Source organism: Henckelia pumila, chromosome 4, assembly GCF_033568475.1.
Source record: "Henckelia pumila isolate YLH828 chromosome 4, ASM3356847v2, whole genome shotgun sequence".
NCBI lineage: Eukaryota > Viridiplantae > Streptophyta > Magnoliopsida > Lamiales > Gesneriaceae > Henckelia > Henckelia pumila.
Window position 1 is genome coordinate 190522934 of NC_133123.1, and position 16309 is coordinate 190539242.

Sequence of the window (16309 nt, forward strand, 5' to 3'; positions counted from 1 at the left end):
CAACTGATCGAAGAAAAACTTACGATAGAACGAAGTTCTCGTTGTTGTGATCGCTAAACTGCCTTCAGAATTAAATTCTAACGGACGGATCGAGCTCGGGAAGAAATCTGGAAGCTCAAGAACACGTTGGGGAGTCTTCAATGGAGTTTTAGGCGTGTTGGGGAAGAGGAAATGGAGGAGACTAAGTTAAATCCCTTATAAATATCTAACAAAACCCATTTTTGCACTTTAGTCCCTGAAAATTACGAATTTTGCAAAATAGCCCCTGATCAAAATCAAGTCGGCTCTTAAACTCTGTAATCTTCGATTATCTTATATAAACTCAATTAAGATAAAATCGGGGTGTTACAATTCTCCCCCTCTAAGAACTGATTTCGTCCTCGAAATCGAATACTGTTCAATCTCAAAAGCTAAGGGACAAAACCCAAAACTGCAAGAGAATTCATCTCTCAGAATTAAGTCAAGGGACACTGTCTCAAAACGGACTTTGGTGCCACGTATCTCCATCCTCTAGACTTTGGTGAGACTATAAAGAGTATGCTGACACTAGGCGAACCTCTATGCCTAGGCCACTTACTTAAAGCCCCCAAAACGTCTTACATAAAAAGGGTTGTTCTGCCCGCTGAAATCAAAGGTTTGGCTCAAGATGAATGCATAAGAAAACATAAAGTATTAAGTCATATAATAAAAGCTCAATCAACAACAAAATACAAGTTCCACATGCTAGAACAAGTATTGATGCAAGTATGTGATTTAAGGAAAAACTCAAGAGCCAACTGTCTCGAGTGTGCTATCCCGCTAAACGATGACTGCTTTTACCTTTCAATGAAATAGCTCCAACTCTGGATAAGTTACAATAAAAGAATATATCAGAAACTATACAACCTAACAACAACAACGGCTCAAAGTAATCTCTTTACCGTTCTTCGTCCAACTCTTGACGATCAACAGCTGCTAACTCTGGGCTCGACAACTTCAAACGAATCTGTTCAGAGACAAAAGATGATCAACAACGACGATCAAACTCACAAGTCCAAAATTCTACGATTCAAACGGTTCAAAATCCCAAAACTCAAACCGGCGGCATAACGGCTATAAACGGATCAAACCAAAAACGCAGACAACAGTACAAAATTGCAAACAACTCAACTCAATGCTAAGACAACAATAACACTTCAATTCAAACACATCTCAAAATCTCTATTCTAGAATTAGGCTTCCAAAAATCATAACAATTCCGAACGACGCTCTATTTCAAAACCGACTGAGAATAAACGATCAGAACTCGATTAAGAACAACATACTCGAAACTGAACCGATTTTAACAACATTCGAAAATAGGAATGCAACTGATCGGAGAAAAACTTACGATAGAACGAAGTTCTCATTGCTGTGATCGCTAAACTGCCTTCAGAATTAAATTCTAACGGACAGATCGAGCTCGGGAAGAAATCTTAAAGCTCAAGAACATGTTGGGGAGTCTTCAATGGAGTCTTAGGCGTGTTGGGGAAGAGGGAATGGAGGAGAACAAGTCAAATCCCTTATAAATATCTAACAAAACCCATTTTTGCACTTTAGTCCCTAAAAATTCCGAAATTTGCAAAATAGACTCTGATCAAAATCAAGTCGGCTCTTGAACTCTGTAATCTCCGATTATCTCAAATAAACTCAATTAAGATAAAATCGGGGTGTTACATCATGTTGTCCCCATCAACCCACACTATCGTGACTGATCTCGTCACCGTGTCCAGCCATCTACAAAGAAAAATGAAGTTGAAACCCTAAAGGAATTTCTCTGTCCCAAATCGAATAACAGTGTATCAAACCAAACCAGAATATGATGTGATGGTAATTTCCTATATTTGATTGAGTTAATTTGTGATGATTAGGTGTATTTTTATTGGCTAAATTCATGTTATAGTTTCTAATCATTGTATGTGAATTGTTATAGGAAAAGTGAAGAAAATGAGCTAAAGATGGAAGAAAGAGCCGAGATAAGAAAAGAATTACAGAGCAGCAATGATCTAAAACTCATTTTTAATTTTAGATATCTCCAAATCCGATCTCCACCGTCCAGAATAAAATTCAAGATGTTTTGAAGCTGCTGTCCAAATTTCAGCTCAATCCGACAGCGAGATCTCCGGATATGAATTTTTCAAAATCGCTAATCGCTGCTCGCTGGAAAAAAAGCTGCTCGCTCGATCTGCAACATTTTACCGATCGAGTGGCCAAAAAAGTATGAAAACAGTAGCTGGAAAATTTTAGCTCGCTCGATCGGTCAATCTTTACCGATCGAGCGAGCGGGTCTGTTCGGGAAGAATTTTTATTTTTGGGAACTCTTTTATTTTAGACTCTAGACTTTTATTAGGTCTCTATTCCGATTTTTACACATCAATCATCAGATTGGGAGGCTTAGAACGTGGAAGAACTCTCCTGGCGGCTAGGTTTTATGTCTCTTTTCTTAGATTTAATTCTTTCTTAGTTTAATACTTGGTTGAGGAAGACGAACCCTTGATTTTATTTACTTTATGAGATTCAGATTTTCAATGTTTGATTTTTATCGAGTATCAAGAGGTGTTCTGATTTATTTCATGCTTGTGTGTTTGATTATTAGATTGATCACCTGATAATTCTTTCGTACAATCTACCGCTAAATTAGAATTCAAATCCATAATTGTTTGAATTATCTAATTTGTGAAGCAACTATGATTAATATTTTCTGCTGTTGAATTTCTTAAATCGTAGGAACAACAATTGACTATGCTAAATACAACCGCTGGTGTTTGTGTTGTCTAGCTTCATCAGTTTCACTCATTTGAATGCTACCTTAGATTTAAATCTAGATTGCTGGAATCCGAGTTAATTTATTGGTAAGGGTTAATTTAGAATGCTATTTTCTAATTAACTAAAATTAAGGTGAAACGTGAATTAAATTTTCAATGATGAATATTCAATGTGAATTAATTATTTTTAGGGAATCGATGATCGAATAAATAATTTCAAGGGTGTAGTCGACCGATACCAAGACTCGTTAGTTTATTGATTTTTCTTATTTTAATTCTTGCATAGTAGTTTTTAAAATCTAAAATCCCCTTTTATTTATTTCCAGTATTTTTAATAATACAAATAAATTTCACTTTTCCCGTGGGAACGATCCCTACTCTCGCTACTACATGTTTATTTAATTAATCTGAGTTGGGTTAATTTGGGCGCGACACGACTAAGCCCTACCAAATTTTGGCGTCGTTTCCAGGGAAATGCGTTTAATTTATTTGTGTTTTTGTTTTTTTTGTTTTTTTTATTTTATTATTCCTCCTAATGCTACTCTGGTTTGTTCGTGCGTGTAGGTGAATATTCGGAAGAAGAAGAATTTCCATACGACCCAGAGATAGAAAGAATTTTGCATATGCGAATGGGGATTCTTGCGGTGTGATACTTCGAGATGTCAAATCGACAAGTATTAGCAAGTTTTATCCAGCAACACGGAAAGCCATTCTACGTAGCATGGAAGAGATTCAAAGATTTGGAAACCATCTTCCGATATCATGATTTTTCTAACTATTCTCTCCTTACATATTTTCTTAATGGTTTGGATGCAGTGACAACAAAATGGGTAATTGATGGAGTTTTCACAACCGGTATATCAATATTTTGCCGAGATGCTGATACCATGGGACACCTGTTGGATGATATGGCAGAGTTTGACTATTACCGGTATTCGCAATCTCAATACCCGGATTTTATAGACCAAACATTTGAGCTTCAAGAGGAGGAGGGAAGTTGTTCGCAATTGATCTTACATCCGCTGGAGAATATAATGAGCAAGCTTGTGGCATCGACTGTGGAAACTGTAGAAGATCTAAAAAATTCTAGATGTCACCTTGTGGAGCGCATGGAGAATATCAAGAGATCAATTCCCCAGGAACACCAAGAACAAGAAGTGAAGCAAGATACTCAAGCAGTGACCAACCCAATTTTGTTTAATGATGATGACTCAGAGAATCAGGATTGGGAGTGCGAATCAATTCCTACTGAAGATTTAGAGGTGTTTGAGTCTTCTCTTCTTATTGGACCTCAGTCGGAAGATGTTTTGGAAGAAATTTCATATGATGGAAATATGTTACCACTCGAGTTTGAGGATGACGGAGTTCAAGAGTCTATCGATATGAGCTCATCGATAGTATTATCATACACACATCCCCAAGATCCTTCTCTTCCATCAGTACCAGTTTCAAAAGATGATGGCGTCTGAGAGCCAACGGAGGTGTTCTCTTCCCATGTTTACCAGATACTTTGGAGTGTTGTTGAGGTGATGAGCTTGAACTGTATACATCTAGCCAATCTTGAGGGCACATGGAACAAAGAACCATTTGTGATGTCATATGACACTTATTTTTGGCGTCAGCCGCTCTTTGAGGAGTGCTTCTGAGGGTCAAGCTGAAGACTGGAAATCAAGCGCTGCTTGGGAGGCAACCCAAGGGGAGTATTTACTTTCATTTTTAGTTTTTATTTATATTTATATTTTGCATTTTGACTTACATTGGGGACAATGTAAGATTCTAAGTATGGGGGAGAGGACTTAGCCAGTCAGTTAGAGCATTTAGCCGTATTTTTGAAAAAATTTAGTGCTCATAGTTAGCAATGAATATCACTGATGAAATTCACTAGCCTATGATGATGAAGTTTTGTAAAATTATTTTACATGAAAATTTGCTCTTGATTGGATATGAGAAACCGTAGGTTGATTAGTGAATGTTTTAAGCACACATGTTAAACCAGTAAACTATAGCGATGTATTAGATGATGTTTGTGTCTGTTGGACCATTGCACGACAATAGGTGTTTGGGGAGCCTGATAGTGTTTTTTGAACCCTGATGATCTTTTTGACTTGACATAAACGATCTTGGGCGCACCTAGAAAAAAAATTTATATACAACTCCATCCAGGCCTAGAAAGGATTGAAATCCTAAAAGATTAAATTCAAGGCTAAGTATGCGGATTAAATGGGGTTGATGCTCCATCCGGGCTATAAACAAGGGGATTGAAATTCTAATCCTGTCTAAGTTATAGCTAAGTTAGCGGGTAATTATTGTGCTAAAGTAATACCGGGTGCAAAATCCGGTGGTGCGTAATTTTATCTCAAGAGAGTTGTGTTTTTGTTTGAAGATTGTTGAGAGGAAAGGGCTCTTGATGGGGATACTCACACTGATTTGTCATAGGTCGGGGAACGGTCTTAAAACGGACTCTTTTGAAGTTGCATGTAGCTGGAATAACATGACACACACACACGTTCACGCTTGACTGATGGTGTATTATGGAAAATCGAGAGTATTCATAATTTTGTTTTGTATGTGAAAACTTCTTTGAGGCTGTGATTTCATTATTCATTTGTGTTTATGTTTTATGTTGCTCGAGGGCGAGCAAGGATTCAGTAGGGGGAGTTTGATGTGATGGTATTTTCTTATATTTGATTGAGTTAATTTGTGATAATTAGGTGTATTTTTATTGGATAAATTCATGTTATAGTTCCTAATCATTGTATGTGAATTGATATAGGAAAAGTGAAGAAAAGGAGCTAAAGATGGAAGAAAGAGCCGAGATAAGAAAAGAATTACGGAGCAGCAATGATCCAAAACTCAATTTTAATTTCAGAGAGCTCCAAATCCGATCTTCACCGTCCACAATAAAATTTAAGATGTTTTGAAGTTGTTGTCCAAATTTCAGCTCAATCCCACGGATAGCTCTCCGGATATGAATTTTTCAAAATCGCTGCTCGCTGGAAAAAAAGCTGCTCGCTCGATCTGCAATATTTTACCGATCGAGTGGACAAAAAAGTATGAAAACAGTAGCTGGATAATTTTAGCTCGCTCGATCGGTCAATCTTTACCGATCGAGCGAGCAGGTCTGTTCGGAAAGAATTTTTATTTTTGGGAACTCTTTTATTTTAGACTCTAGACTTTTATTAGGTCTCGATTCTGATTTTTACACATCAATCATCAGATTGGGAGGCTTAGAACGTGGAAGAACTCTCCTGGCGGCTAGGTTTTATCTCTCTTTTCTTAGATTTAATTCTTTCTTAGTTTAATACTTGGTTGAGAAAGACGAACCCTTGATTTTATTTACTTTGTGAGATTCAGATTTTCAATGTTTGATTTTTATCGAGTATCAAGAGTTGTTCTGATTTATTTCATGCTTGTGTGTTTGATTATTAGATTGATCACCTAATAATTCTTTCGTACAATCTACCGCTAAATTAGAATTCAAATCCTTAATTGTTTGAATTATCTAATTTGTGAAGCAACTATGATTAATATTTTCTGTTGTTGAATTTGTTAAATCGTAGGAACAACAATTGACTAGGCTAAATACAACCGCTGGTGTTTGTGTTGTCTAGCTTCATCAGTTTCACTTATTTGAATGCTACCATAGATTTAAATCTAGATCGCTGGAATCCGGGTTAATTTATAAATGAGGGTTAATTTAGAATGCTGTTTTCTAATTAACTAAAATTAAGGTGAAACATGAATTAAATTTTCAATGATGAATATTCAATGTGAATTAATTATTTTTAGGGAATCGATGATCGAATAAATAATTTCAAGGGTGCAGTCGACCGATATCAAGTCTCGTTAGTTTATTGATTTTTCTTATTTTAATTCTTGCATAGTAGTTTTTAAAATCTAAAATCCCCTTTTATTTATTTCCAGTATTTTTAATAACACAAATAAATTTCACTTTCCTCGTGGGAACGATCCCTACTCTCGCTACTACATGTTTATTTAGTTAATATGAGTTGGGTTAATTTGGGCGCGACACGACTAAGTGCTACCAGAATAACATCCACTAAACCAGACAACCAGAAAAATCAACGGCGTTGCTTCTCGCCTTGGGGCTCACTTATGTCTGTGTCATCCAACCTGAGGCCTGCCCTGTGGAATGGGTTATCCAAGATGAAAATACAGGGACATGAGCGCTAACGCCCAGTACAATAAATATGAGTATAAAACCTATATGTGCATGAAAATGACATGGATCGGGTAACTGTATCAACAAGAAACGCATGAACAAACTGAAGGCACCAAGGAGTCTATTGTCACTCGGAAGTATCCATCTGGACTACTAGCATAAAAACTGGATGTGGATTGGGAAACATCCTGAAAACATCACAGTCCTTCGTGCCCATCGGCCATGTGACTCGCGAAGTCCAATTGTCCACAATATAGGGCAGAGCGGCCCAACTAACTATGGCTATCTCGATGGAGATATAGCTCAACGTGATAAATGATGATGCGTAGTATGAACAGTAAATACATGCATATCATAGTAGATAAAATGCAACACATAAGAATTAATACTCAGCTAGATATCTCAATCTGTACATACGTACCTTTATAGGTTAAGTCTAGGTGAACAGCCTAAAATCCAAGCCTATAATCAAATGTATATCATATCACTTATACCATTCTAAAATCCTTAACTATACTAATAGCTACTTGCTGAAGCTAATCAGAGTTTAGCAATATAAATGCGTCTGTAGTCGGTCCTTTGATGACGATTGCCCTAAACTCAAGGCACAACACTGCTATGATCCCGATAGCACTTCGTCAACACCTAGCCCTCGAATACAATGCTCGAAAACCCTTAAAACTAACTAGAAACGAGAGGTGAACTTGAGAAAGGTTTGAGGAAAATGGCTGCCTCGAGCCCTATTTATAGACCACGATCGGAACGTTCGATCTCTAGTTCGGAGCTTCCGAACTCACTTCGGAACTTCCAATCATTCTTCCGAACTCCCTCTGTTGAATGTGTGTCTCTGATTGGACAACACACTGCTGTCGACACAGTTCGGACCTTTCGAACTCTAGTTCGGAGCTTCCGAACTCAGTCAAGTCCAATCACCAATGAAAAACCAAAACATGTATGACTGGAAGGAGATTCGAAGCTTACGATCTGCAGTTCGGCGTTTCCAAACTTCTCGGTCTATGATCTTCCAACATGTTTTCCGATCAAGCTCGGTGCTTCCGAACTGCTCTTCGGAGCTTCCGAACTATACCAAAACAAGAACCCTTTGAACCATTTTCAATTGTTCTGAATCCGATTTTTAATTTTTTAAATCCAATTGAGGATCCTTTAATCATGTCTTGTCCCTTTAAACATGTTTATTCAGTTGATTAGCTTAATTTGGAGATCCGGTTACTACACACACACTCGTCTAGACCACCGTAGTATCAGTCTTCGTGCATTGTGGTAACTCTCGGTGTCAAACAATATAAACAGGTATAGGGCTGAGCGAACCTACAAGAAAGGCTATCTCGAAGGAGATACGACTCAACTGTATGTGCACATGGAGTATGAATATAAAGAAGTAAATCAGTGATCATAGCACATAAATGCAACATATAAGAATGCATACTCAGCTGACAATCTCATTCAATACTTACGTACCTCTAAATGATAGATAAAGTAAAATCAGGGTCTAGTTTCCAAGCCTACAGTCAATTATGTATCATATCATTAATCAGCACACACATAAAATTATTTATCAGATCCAGAAGATCATCCGTACTGTCAATCACATTCGTTCATTGTATTATCTTCTAAATAGAGTGAAGTGATTGTATTATGTGGAAAGACTCATTTCCAAGATCTGTATTCTTGTTGTGTTGTAATGCTTGGAATTTTAGTAGGCAAGGTTAAGACCTGCTGAAGTGGGTTTGTACAAGAGCGCACCGATCAAAGTCTTCCAGTTATATCTTTTCAAAACAAAAGAAAAAAAGATGTAGAAGAGTTTTGTCCTTCGAGCTTTCAAAAACAAATCTTGTGTTATGTTATCTGTTGACTCATCGAAAAATTTAGAAGCACACTTTTCAGAAATAGAAAAGTGAAAAAGTTGAGATTGTTTATTAAATCTCCTCTAAACATTCCATCGATTCTAACGGATATCATTATTACTATGTATCTTAATTAGAACTTTACAATAAATTTTTTTAAAATATTTTTTTTTTGGAACCACACATTTTTAAAATAATTAAAATTATGAATCAAAATCTATTCATATAACAAATTTAAAAAATTTGACTTTTGAAAAATGTTTATTTATTTTAAAAATTTTGATTGCCAAAATAGTATCTTATTTTTAATCATTTTTTTTGTTTTTAATATTAAAAATTTGACTAGAGCCTCATTTGAACATTATTTTTCAAATGGTATAAACTTTTATTTTATAATAATATTTAAAATTTAAATATATTCATTATATTATATCGATAATTTTAAATAATTATTAAAATAATCATACTTAATAATTTTAATAACTAAATATGTACCTCGTATTAGGCATGTGTACTTTTGCAAAGATTAAGAAATTGGTTGAAGTAAATTTATAAATCAATTTCACATTTTACTCATATTCAATGAATATTTAAATAGGATAAAAATATATTATATAAATAGTTAAAGAGATTGAATTAATGAGAATAAATTGATAATAGAATAAGAAAAATAAAAATAAATATAAAAAAAATATAATCGATGTCGAAGAAAATATATATAATATAAATGAACCACGGAACCAGATAGACGGGGTAAAATAACATTGAAGGTAGGGCAAATTATTTTAAAATCCCCAAACCCAAACATCTTTCTCTTAACTCCCTACACTCAAATTTCTTTGTTTCAACTCCCTAGTGGTCCCCAAATTTGTCTTAACAAAGTGTTTAGCATTTAATCCTTTGTACGTGGCATTATTTTACCTATCGAACCAGTTCAGGCCAGGCAGAACTATCGGTTACGCAAGGTTTCTAGCCGATATACTCTAGATTAGGGTCCAATATGCTTCCGTCAGATGAATTAAATTCAAAAACCTCTTTGACCATAGTGTCGTCGGTTCATACCTGCCGAGTTTTACGAAGTGCTCCTCACACTCCAACCACGCAGTCGCAACAGATGGTTTCTGCACAAGCTCCTTCAACGACACCCAGCACAGCCTTAATTCATTTTCTACCTTAAGGCGTATGGTATATGAATTTAATTATAAAAAATGAGCATGAAAGAACAAGAGACTTTTAGAAAAATTATTCAGACATAATATTATTACATAAATCAACTCCTTTGAAGAGGAGAAGACAACTTGTTTAGCTACTCATAGTAGCCTTATTCTTGAAATACATAAAAGGAAAATTTAATACAATAGAGAGAGAAATATTACAACAATTTATTTGTAAGAAAACTTGAAACGACCCTAACCTCTAAGCTTAAATTAAATAATAAAGAAAATACTGATTTTTTTAAAAAAATTTGCCATGGCTTGTTTGAAAAGTAAACAAACCATCTTGACCCGAACAGCAGTTCGAGTAAAGGAAGGAAACGACGACTAAAAGTCTCAATGCGATAATCAAAAACATGCAGGACAAGTAACCACCTCCTGTTACTAAATAAAATGCGCTAAGAAATAAACTTCAACAAGCACAGGGAAAACACATCCTGGCTATAAACTATCATTATCATAATCATTACTACTCATCAGAGTTAATACGCGAAAAACTTAAACATTCAACAGCGACGGTCATTGGGCTTCACACTACCAGTGGCCTCAACCTAGTGGATCCTGCCCCTCCGTCGCCTCAACATAAAACTCAACACCTGCAATCAAACAAGCATAGTGAGTCTAGGGACTCAGCAAGCATAAACAGTTGATAACAAGGTTTAAAAATACATGATGCTTTACTCAAACTATTATACTTAGTATACTTTGAACTTTAACTGAAAATATGCATGAAAATACAAGAGTAATATAGCATGCAATGATGAACTCACGCTATGGTAGACTTTCACTTTCATAACTTAAACTTTCATAACATTCAACTTAACCTCATGCATAACTGATTGACTGACATAAACGTAAGACGAGTCAACTGAAACTTTGAAACTTTAACTTTTCTTTTCTTTTCTTTTCCTTTTCCTTTTTCCTCTTTCCTCTAGAAATCAGATCCTTGAATTGTGACCCTCTGTTTCGATCATGATCATGGCTGCAGTGCACTATGCCGGCAAGACGACGAGATTTCTCCCGACGAACTTAACCCCTCTGTGGCAAGGAGACCGAGATAACTCCCGATCCCACATTGCCCCTCTGTGGCAAGGAGACCGAGATAACTCCCGATCCCACATTGCCCCTCTGTGGCAAGGATAAACAAGATGTCTCTTGCTCCCTACCTAAACCTCTATAACTTCTGGTAAGTAGACCGAGGCATCCCCCAGCCTAGCAATACCCCTCTTTGTCACAACCAAATCACCTCTTTCAAAAACATTTTGTTTCCTTTCTTTTCTTTCTTTATGACTCGACTCACACTCTTTAGCATGCAAGATATGAACAGACTTTCTTTAAACTTTGTTTTACTCAAGAATAAGACATATGCACGCGAATATGCAACTTTAGAGAAATGAGACTCAACTCAATAACATCAATGTGGTGGTGAATGAGCGACTGACTCTTAGTTGGATGCCCGATGTATACATGTTCCTTCTTAGACTTTCCTCATCCCGAGCGTTCAAACCGAAAAGCCCGTAACCCAACCTTAACTTACTCGAATTTGACCACGCTTGAACCGACACTTCAAAAACACTTATGACTGACTTAGAAAGTAGAACATGACCTCTAGGTTAATTTGGACAGCCCTTACAAAAAGAAAACCCGGGCAGCCCTTACACGTTTAAAATTCTGCACTTACACCTCTAACTTGCACGACTCATAACTTGACCAAAAATTATCCGAAATAAGCCCGTTTTATACCGACACGACCACGACATCTTAAACTTGAAGTAGGACCAAGCCCACGACTCAACAGACCCCTTTATACCACGCCCCTGTTCCAGTTCAGTAGTCTAGACAACACTAGACATCAAAATTCCATTACCTAGACCTCAACTTTTCAACCAACAACTTCAATTCTATGACTTTTACACAAGACCAGCCCCTTTACAACAACTTAATACCTCCTTAAGGACCTTATTGAGCATCCAAATCAGCCCCTCAATCTTCACCACAACAATTTCTTGAAAGCCAACAAGACTCAAACCAAACATGCTCAAACTCATGCATTATCATTGTGACTTCAAGGCAATTATGGAACTCTTCATAAAGACATAAAAATCCCCTCTATAAAACCATGCAACTCACGACTTCAAGCCATTATTTTTGGGAAATTTATTTTAAAAAAAATCGAAATCAAGCTAGACTCCTATCCTCAACATTAATCATGCAACATATGAACATTTCCTCAACTAATAAGACATGCACGATTTCTTCATCAATTAGCCACTGAAAAATGTGTAAAAATCGATGCAAAACAGTCCCTAATACATGCATTTTCGAACATAAGAAGAGCAAGAGCAAAGGAACTAAGTAGCTTGTTTGAAAGAGATAGAAATGCTTATCCATGCCTTCACCAAAATAACCAAGAAAATCGAATGAGAAGGGACTTGGGATCTTCGAACTTGAGCTAGGCAAGACTCCTCCGGTGACCTCCAAGCTCCGGCGGTGGTGGTGGCTGGCCGGCGGCGGCCGGAAATCTAGCTAGAGATGATGGCCGATTGGAACAAGAAAATGGGGGAGAGAAAGAGGGGAAAGGGGCGGCTAGGGTTTGGAGATTGGGGAGGGTTTCTATTTTTCTTTTTAAATGGGACTCAAAAGTTGAGTGTGAGTAGTACTTTTGTATGTATTGTAAGTATAAAGTAGTGTGAATGTGTGTGAGTCAATGTGTAACTTTGACTAGAAAAGGTCCTACTCCAAAAAGCACTTTTAACTTTTCTTTTAAAACAAATGCTAGCACTTTTTCCCCTAAGTTTGAAAGTCTCTTATAAAATAATTAAAGTTGGAATTTAGTATTTCGGGTCTAAAATACTGCTTTTCGAAGAAATTTGAAAATAAACTCAAGAATACGATAAACGCGATTCTTGTTATCCGGAAACCCCAAAAATCCAAACCTCTACATTTTTATTCAAAATTTCACACATGACACATTTAGAATCACTGTCTAAGAATAACCGCCATGAACCACCACTGCCGAGGTCGGAACCGGAGAACCCTGAACTTAAAACTTTAACATAAACATTCTTGAAATAACTGAGCATTCATAACTTTTTAAAGGAACATTTAGCAGTCACATCAATCAATTAAAATCAACACTTTAAATATTTTGATGTCACACAATCAGGGAGATATTTACCTAAAAAAACAGAGCGATTAAAATAGTTTAAACAAACTAGACGAACGTTTAAAAGTAATTTAAATAAATACACGAGCAGAAATAAAAACCTTAAAATGATTTGGACAGATAAAATCTTTTAAATAAATAAGCTAAACAGTTAAAATAATTTTACTGAATAAACTAAACAACTAAAATCATTTAAATATGCAAGCTTAGACCTTTAAAATATCTAAAGCAATTTAAATTGCACAATAAAAATCATTTGGGCACATAAACCTAAACAATTAAAAATATTAATTAAATAGCTAGTAAAATAAAATCATTTGAATAAATAATAAAAATATTTATTAACACACAATTCACATAAAGAATTTAAATCAATTAAACTTAAAAATAATTATTAAATTAATTCATGTGATTTACTAGATTGGATTTTAGGCGTCACAATTCCTTCCCCTCTTAAATGGAATTTCGTCCTCGAAATTCAGGACATACTAACTAGGTCTGGACACGTACGACTAAGTAACATCAACTTTTCTAACTCTTCACTCACCTGAGTTGACACTAATAGCTTACTCTGTGCACTATGATGCTTATTGGCATCTATATCATCAAGTATTGGACTAACTCCTACTGCAACCGATAAGTTCTCCATCTTATAAATTCTTAGATCTTTAAGTTATTGCACAACATACCTTTGCTAATCTTATACCCTACGACAGAAATCCAGCCCATAGAGTTCATATATCCCATAAATAATTTATGTCGACCTCGACCAAAACTTAAAAACCTTCTATTAACGAAGCTATGCTTAATGTCTATTTACCAACTAGACTTAACTTACCCAATAAACAATTTGAGCTATTAAGAAATTCACAAGTTTCCAAAATACTTAGCAAATGATCACTAAACTTTTCTAAATAGGATAGCTTAGGGACTATATTATTCTATCTCGTTAGACCTCAGGATATGATATGAATCTTACCCATATTTCCCCAACTTCGATTCAAGAAGCCCATCATGTATTACTAACAACTCTGCGCCATCTCAAAAGATAAAACAAATTACCTATCTCCTCAACAACTGCATAAGGACTGACAACCAAATTAATTTCCTTATATACCCAAATCAATAATAATACGAAACGATGATGCCTTCAAGGACACTAAATAACCAAATTGAAATTCTAGAGGCCCACGCCACTAATAGCAATGAGTTACTTAATGCTATTGGACTATGCTCAATCTCTTATTAGTTACCATAACTCACAACGCTTAAAGGGATGCTTAAAGTTTTCTTAGGCAACGACTCTAATTCGGTTAACCTTCAAGTGGAAGTAGTGACTCTCCTCATCCTAGGATTCATTGACCCATTCTTGTAAATAAATCTAATCAAATCCTTGATAAGAAAATATAACCTTAAAATCCACTGATGTTCAATTCCCATAGTAATAGTGGTTAACATATAGAATCCAAATAGGTGCCTAAACAGATCTCAATTATCCATTCATCAATTTATATGTTCACCTCTAGCATCTTTGATTCCACCGAAAGTTCAACTCTTGATTAAGATTTCCCAATAGATTTACCCATCCTTTCTATCCCAGACGCAATGACTAAGGAATCTATATTTATCCTTGAAGCCAAAACATACCACGAACTATTATCCACTTATTGGATTAGACGGTCCCTAAGTACCAAATAATTCTTATATATCATCGGAAGACATAACTCAAATCCCTAGTTCAATTTTGTGGCAAGTTTGAAAATCCAAAGTTCCCAAATTATATATGTACAACCTGAATTCAAATTCCAAGAACTTAGTATACCACTGGGCACCGCAAAGGGTTTCTCAATTACCTTAGTATTTCACCGAGAAATAATCTACATCTTATCCAGAAAAATAAAACTACCTGAAAATTCTATTCATCCTTCTACCTCCAAGGTTGGTGCAATAGTCTTATCAGTTGACATTCACAAGATCTTAGAACGCTAATATAAAGTACCCAAAAGTATTCTAGAAACAGCTCTATTTTCCTTCAATGTTCTAAATCATAGTCAGGTTATTATCACACCCAATCTGTTTACCAAAAATCGTCTGTTCACTCTTAATGATCCTGGCAAAAATTTAAGCAACACATTCAATTAATTCACTAACTAGCAGTCTTCCTGCTAGGACTTGATATAATTGATAATCAACATTCCTCGTAACGCAGCTGCAACTTAGGATTTTATCAAGCACTATTACTAAATTCCAACAGTCTAAACTCTCACTATGCGGTTACGAGTCGATTTTTCTATTCAAGAAGTCGGAATGATAACCGAAAGTGTGATCCACTCAACTAATTCGCCGTGATGGATCATGAAAGGAAATAAATACACATGTAATGCTGCTTAATACGAAACAAAATAATGCAAGCATTACAAAGAAGCGAGCTGAAGAATACCAATCTGGATAAGTGAAAACAACTCACTCATAATTCAAGTCTAGAGATGGATGAATAATAATGGAGGCTCCATGAATAATAAATATGAGCCAACAAGATAACAAATCTAGTGATAACTCATCAAGAGTAATGGCATCATGCTCAAACAATCAAAGCACAATCAAGGGTAGACAGTGTGACTTCAATCGAGAGTAGTCCACACAAATCAATAATTAGGGAAACAACGGTACAAAGACATATTCAGGAGTCAACCACACAACGCAAGTAGATCACCAATAAAAATACAAAGTGATGCTTACTCGCATCAACATGTGTGGTTCTAGTACTGGAGAAAATTTCAAGAAATGTGAAATACGAACATGGTCCTATTAAAAGTTCAACCAATGTCAAAGTAGTAGAATATAAAGTTGACTGACGTCATACGATTTCATAAATGCACAAAGGAAGTGCAGAGAGATTTTGGATACTCAAAAGTAGATGTTGCGATGGATATGAGCACAAAAGAAGAAAAAGAATTAATGATCGAAATAGTAGTTCGCATAATCGAAAGACTCATTAGTAACCGATTCACTATTCCCCAAAAACATAATTGCCGCAAAAGAACAAAAGAAAACTCAAACTATCCATAAAAATATAAAACGAAATGCGTATCCCAAGT

The 16309-nt window shown here is 35.7% G+C and overlaps 1 long non-coding RNA gene across 1 annotated transcript; it reads right to left on the bottom strand.

The window, feature by feature from the left end:
- Positions 1-10373: 10373 nt before the first annotated feature.
- On the bottom strand, positions 10374-12645 carry LOC140866630 (uncharacterized). Its single transcript, XR_012144944.1, has 2 exons — positions 12439-12645; positions 10374-10641 (listed from the first exon to the last, which is right to left on the bottom strand). It is a non-coding gene; the product is annotated as an uncharacterized lncRNA (long non-coding RNA).
- Positions 12646-16309: the final 3664 nt, after the last annotated feature.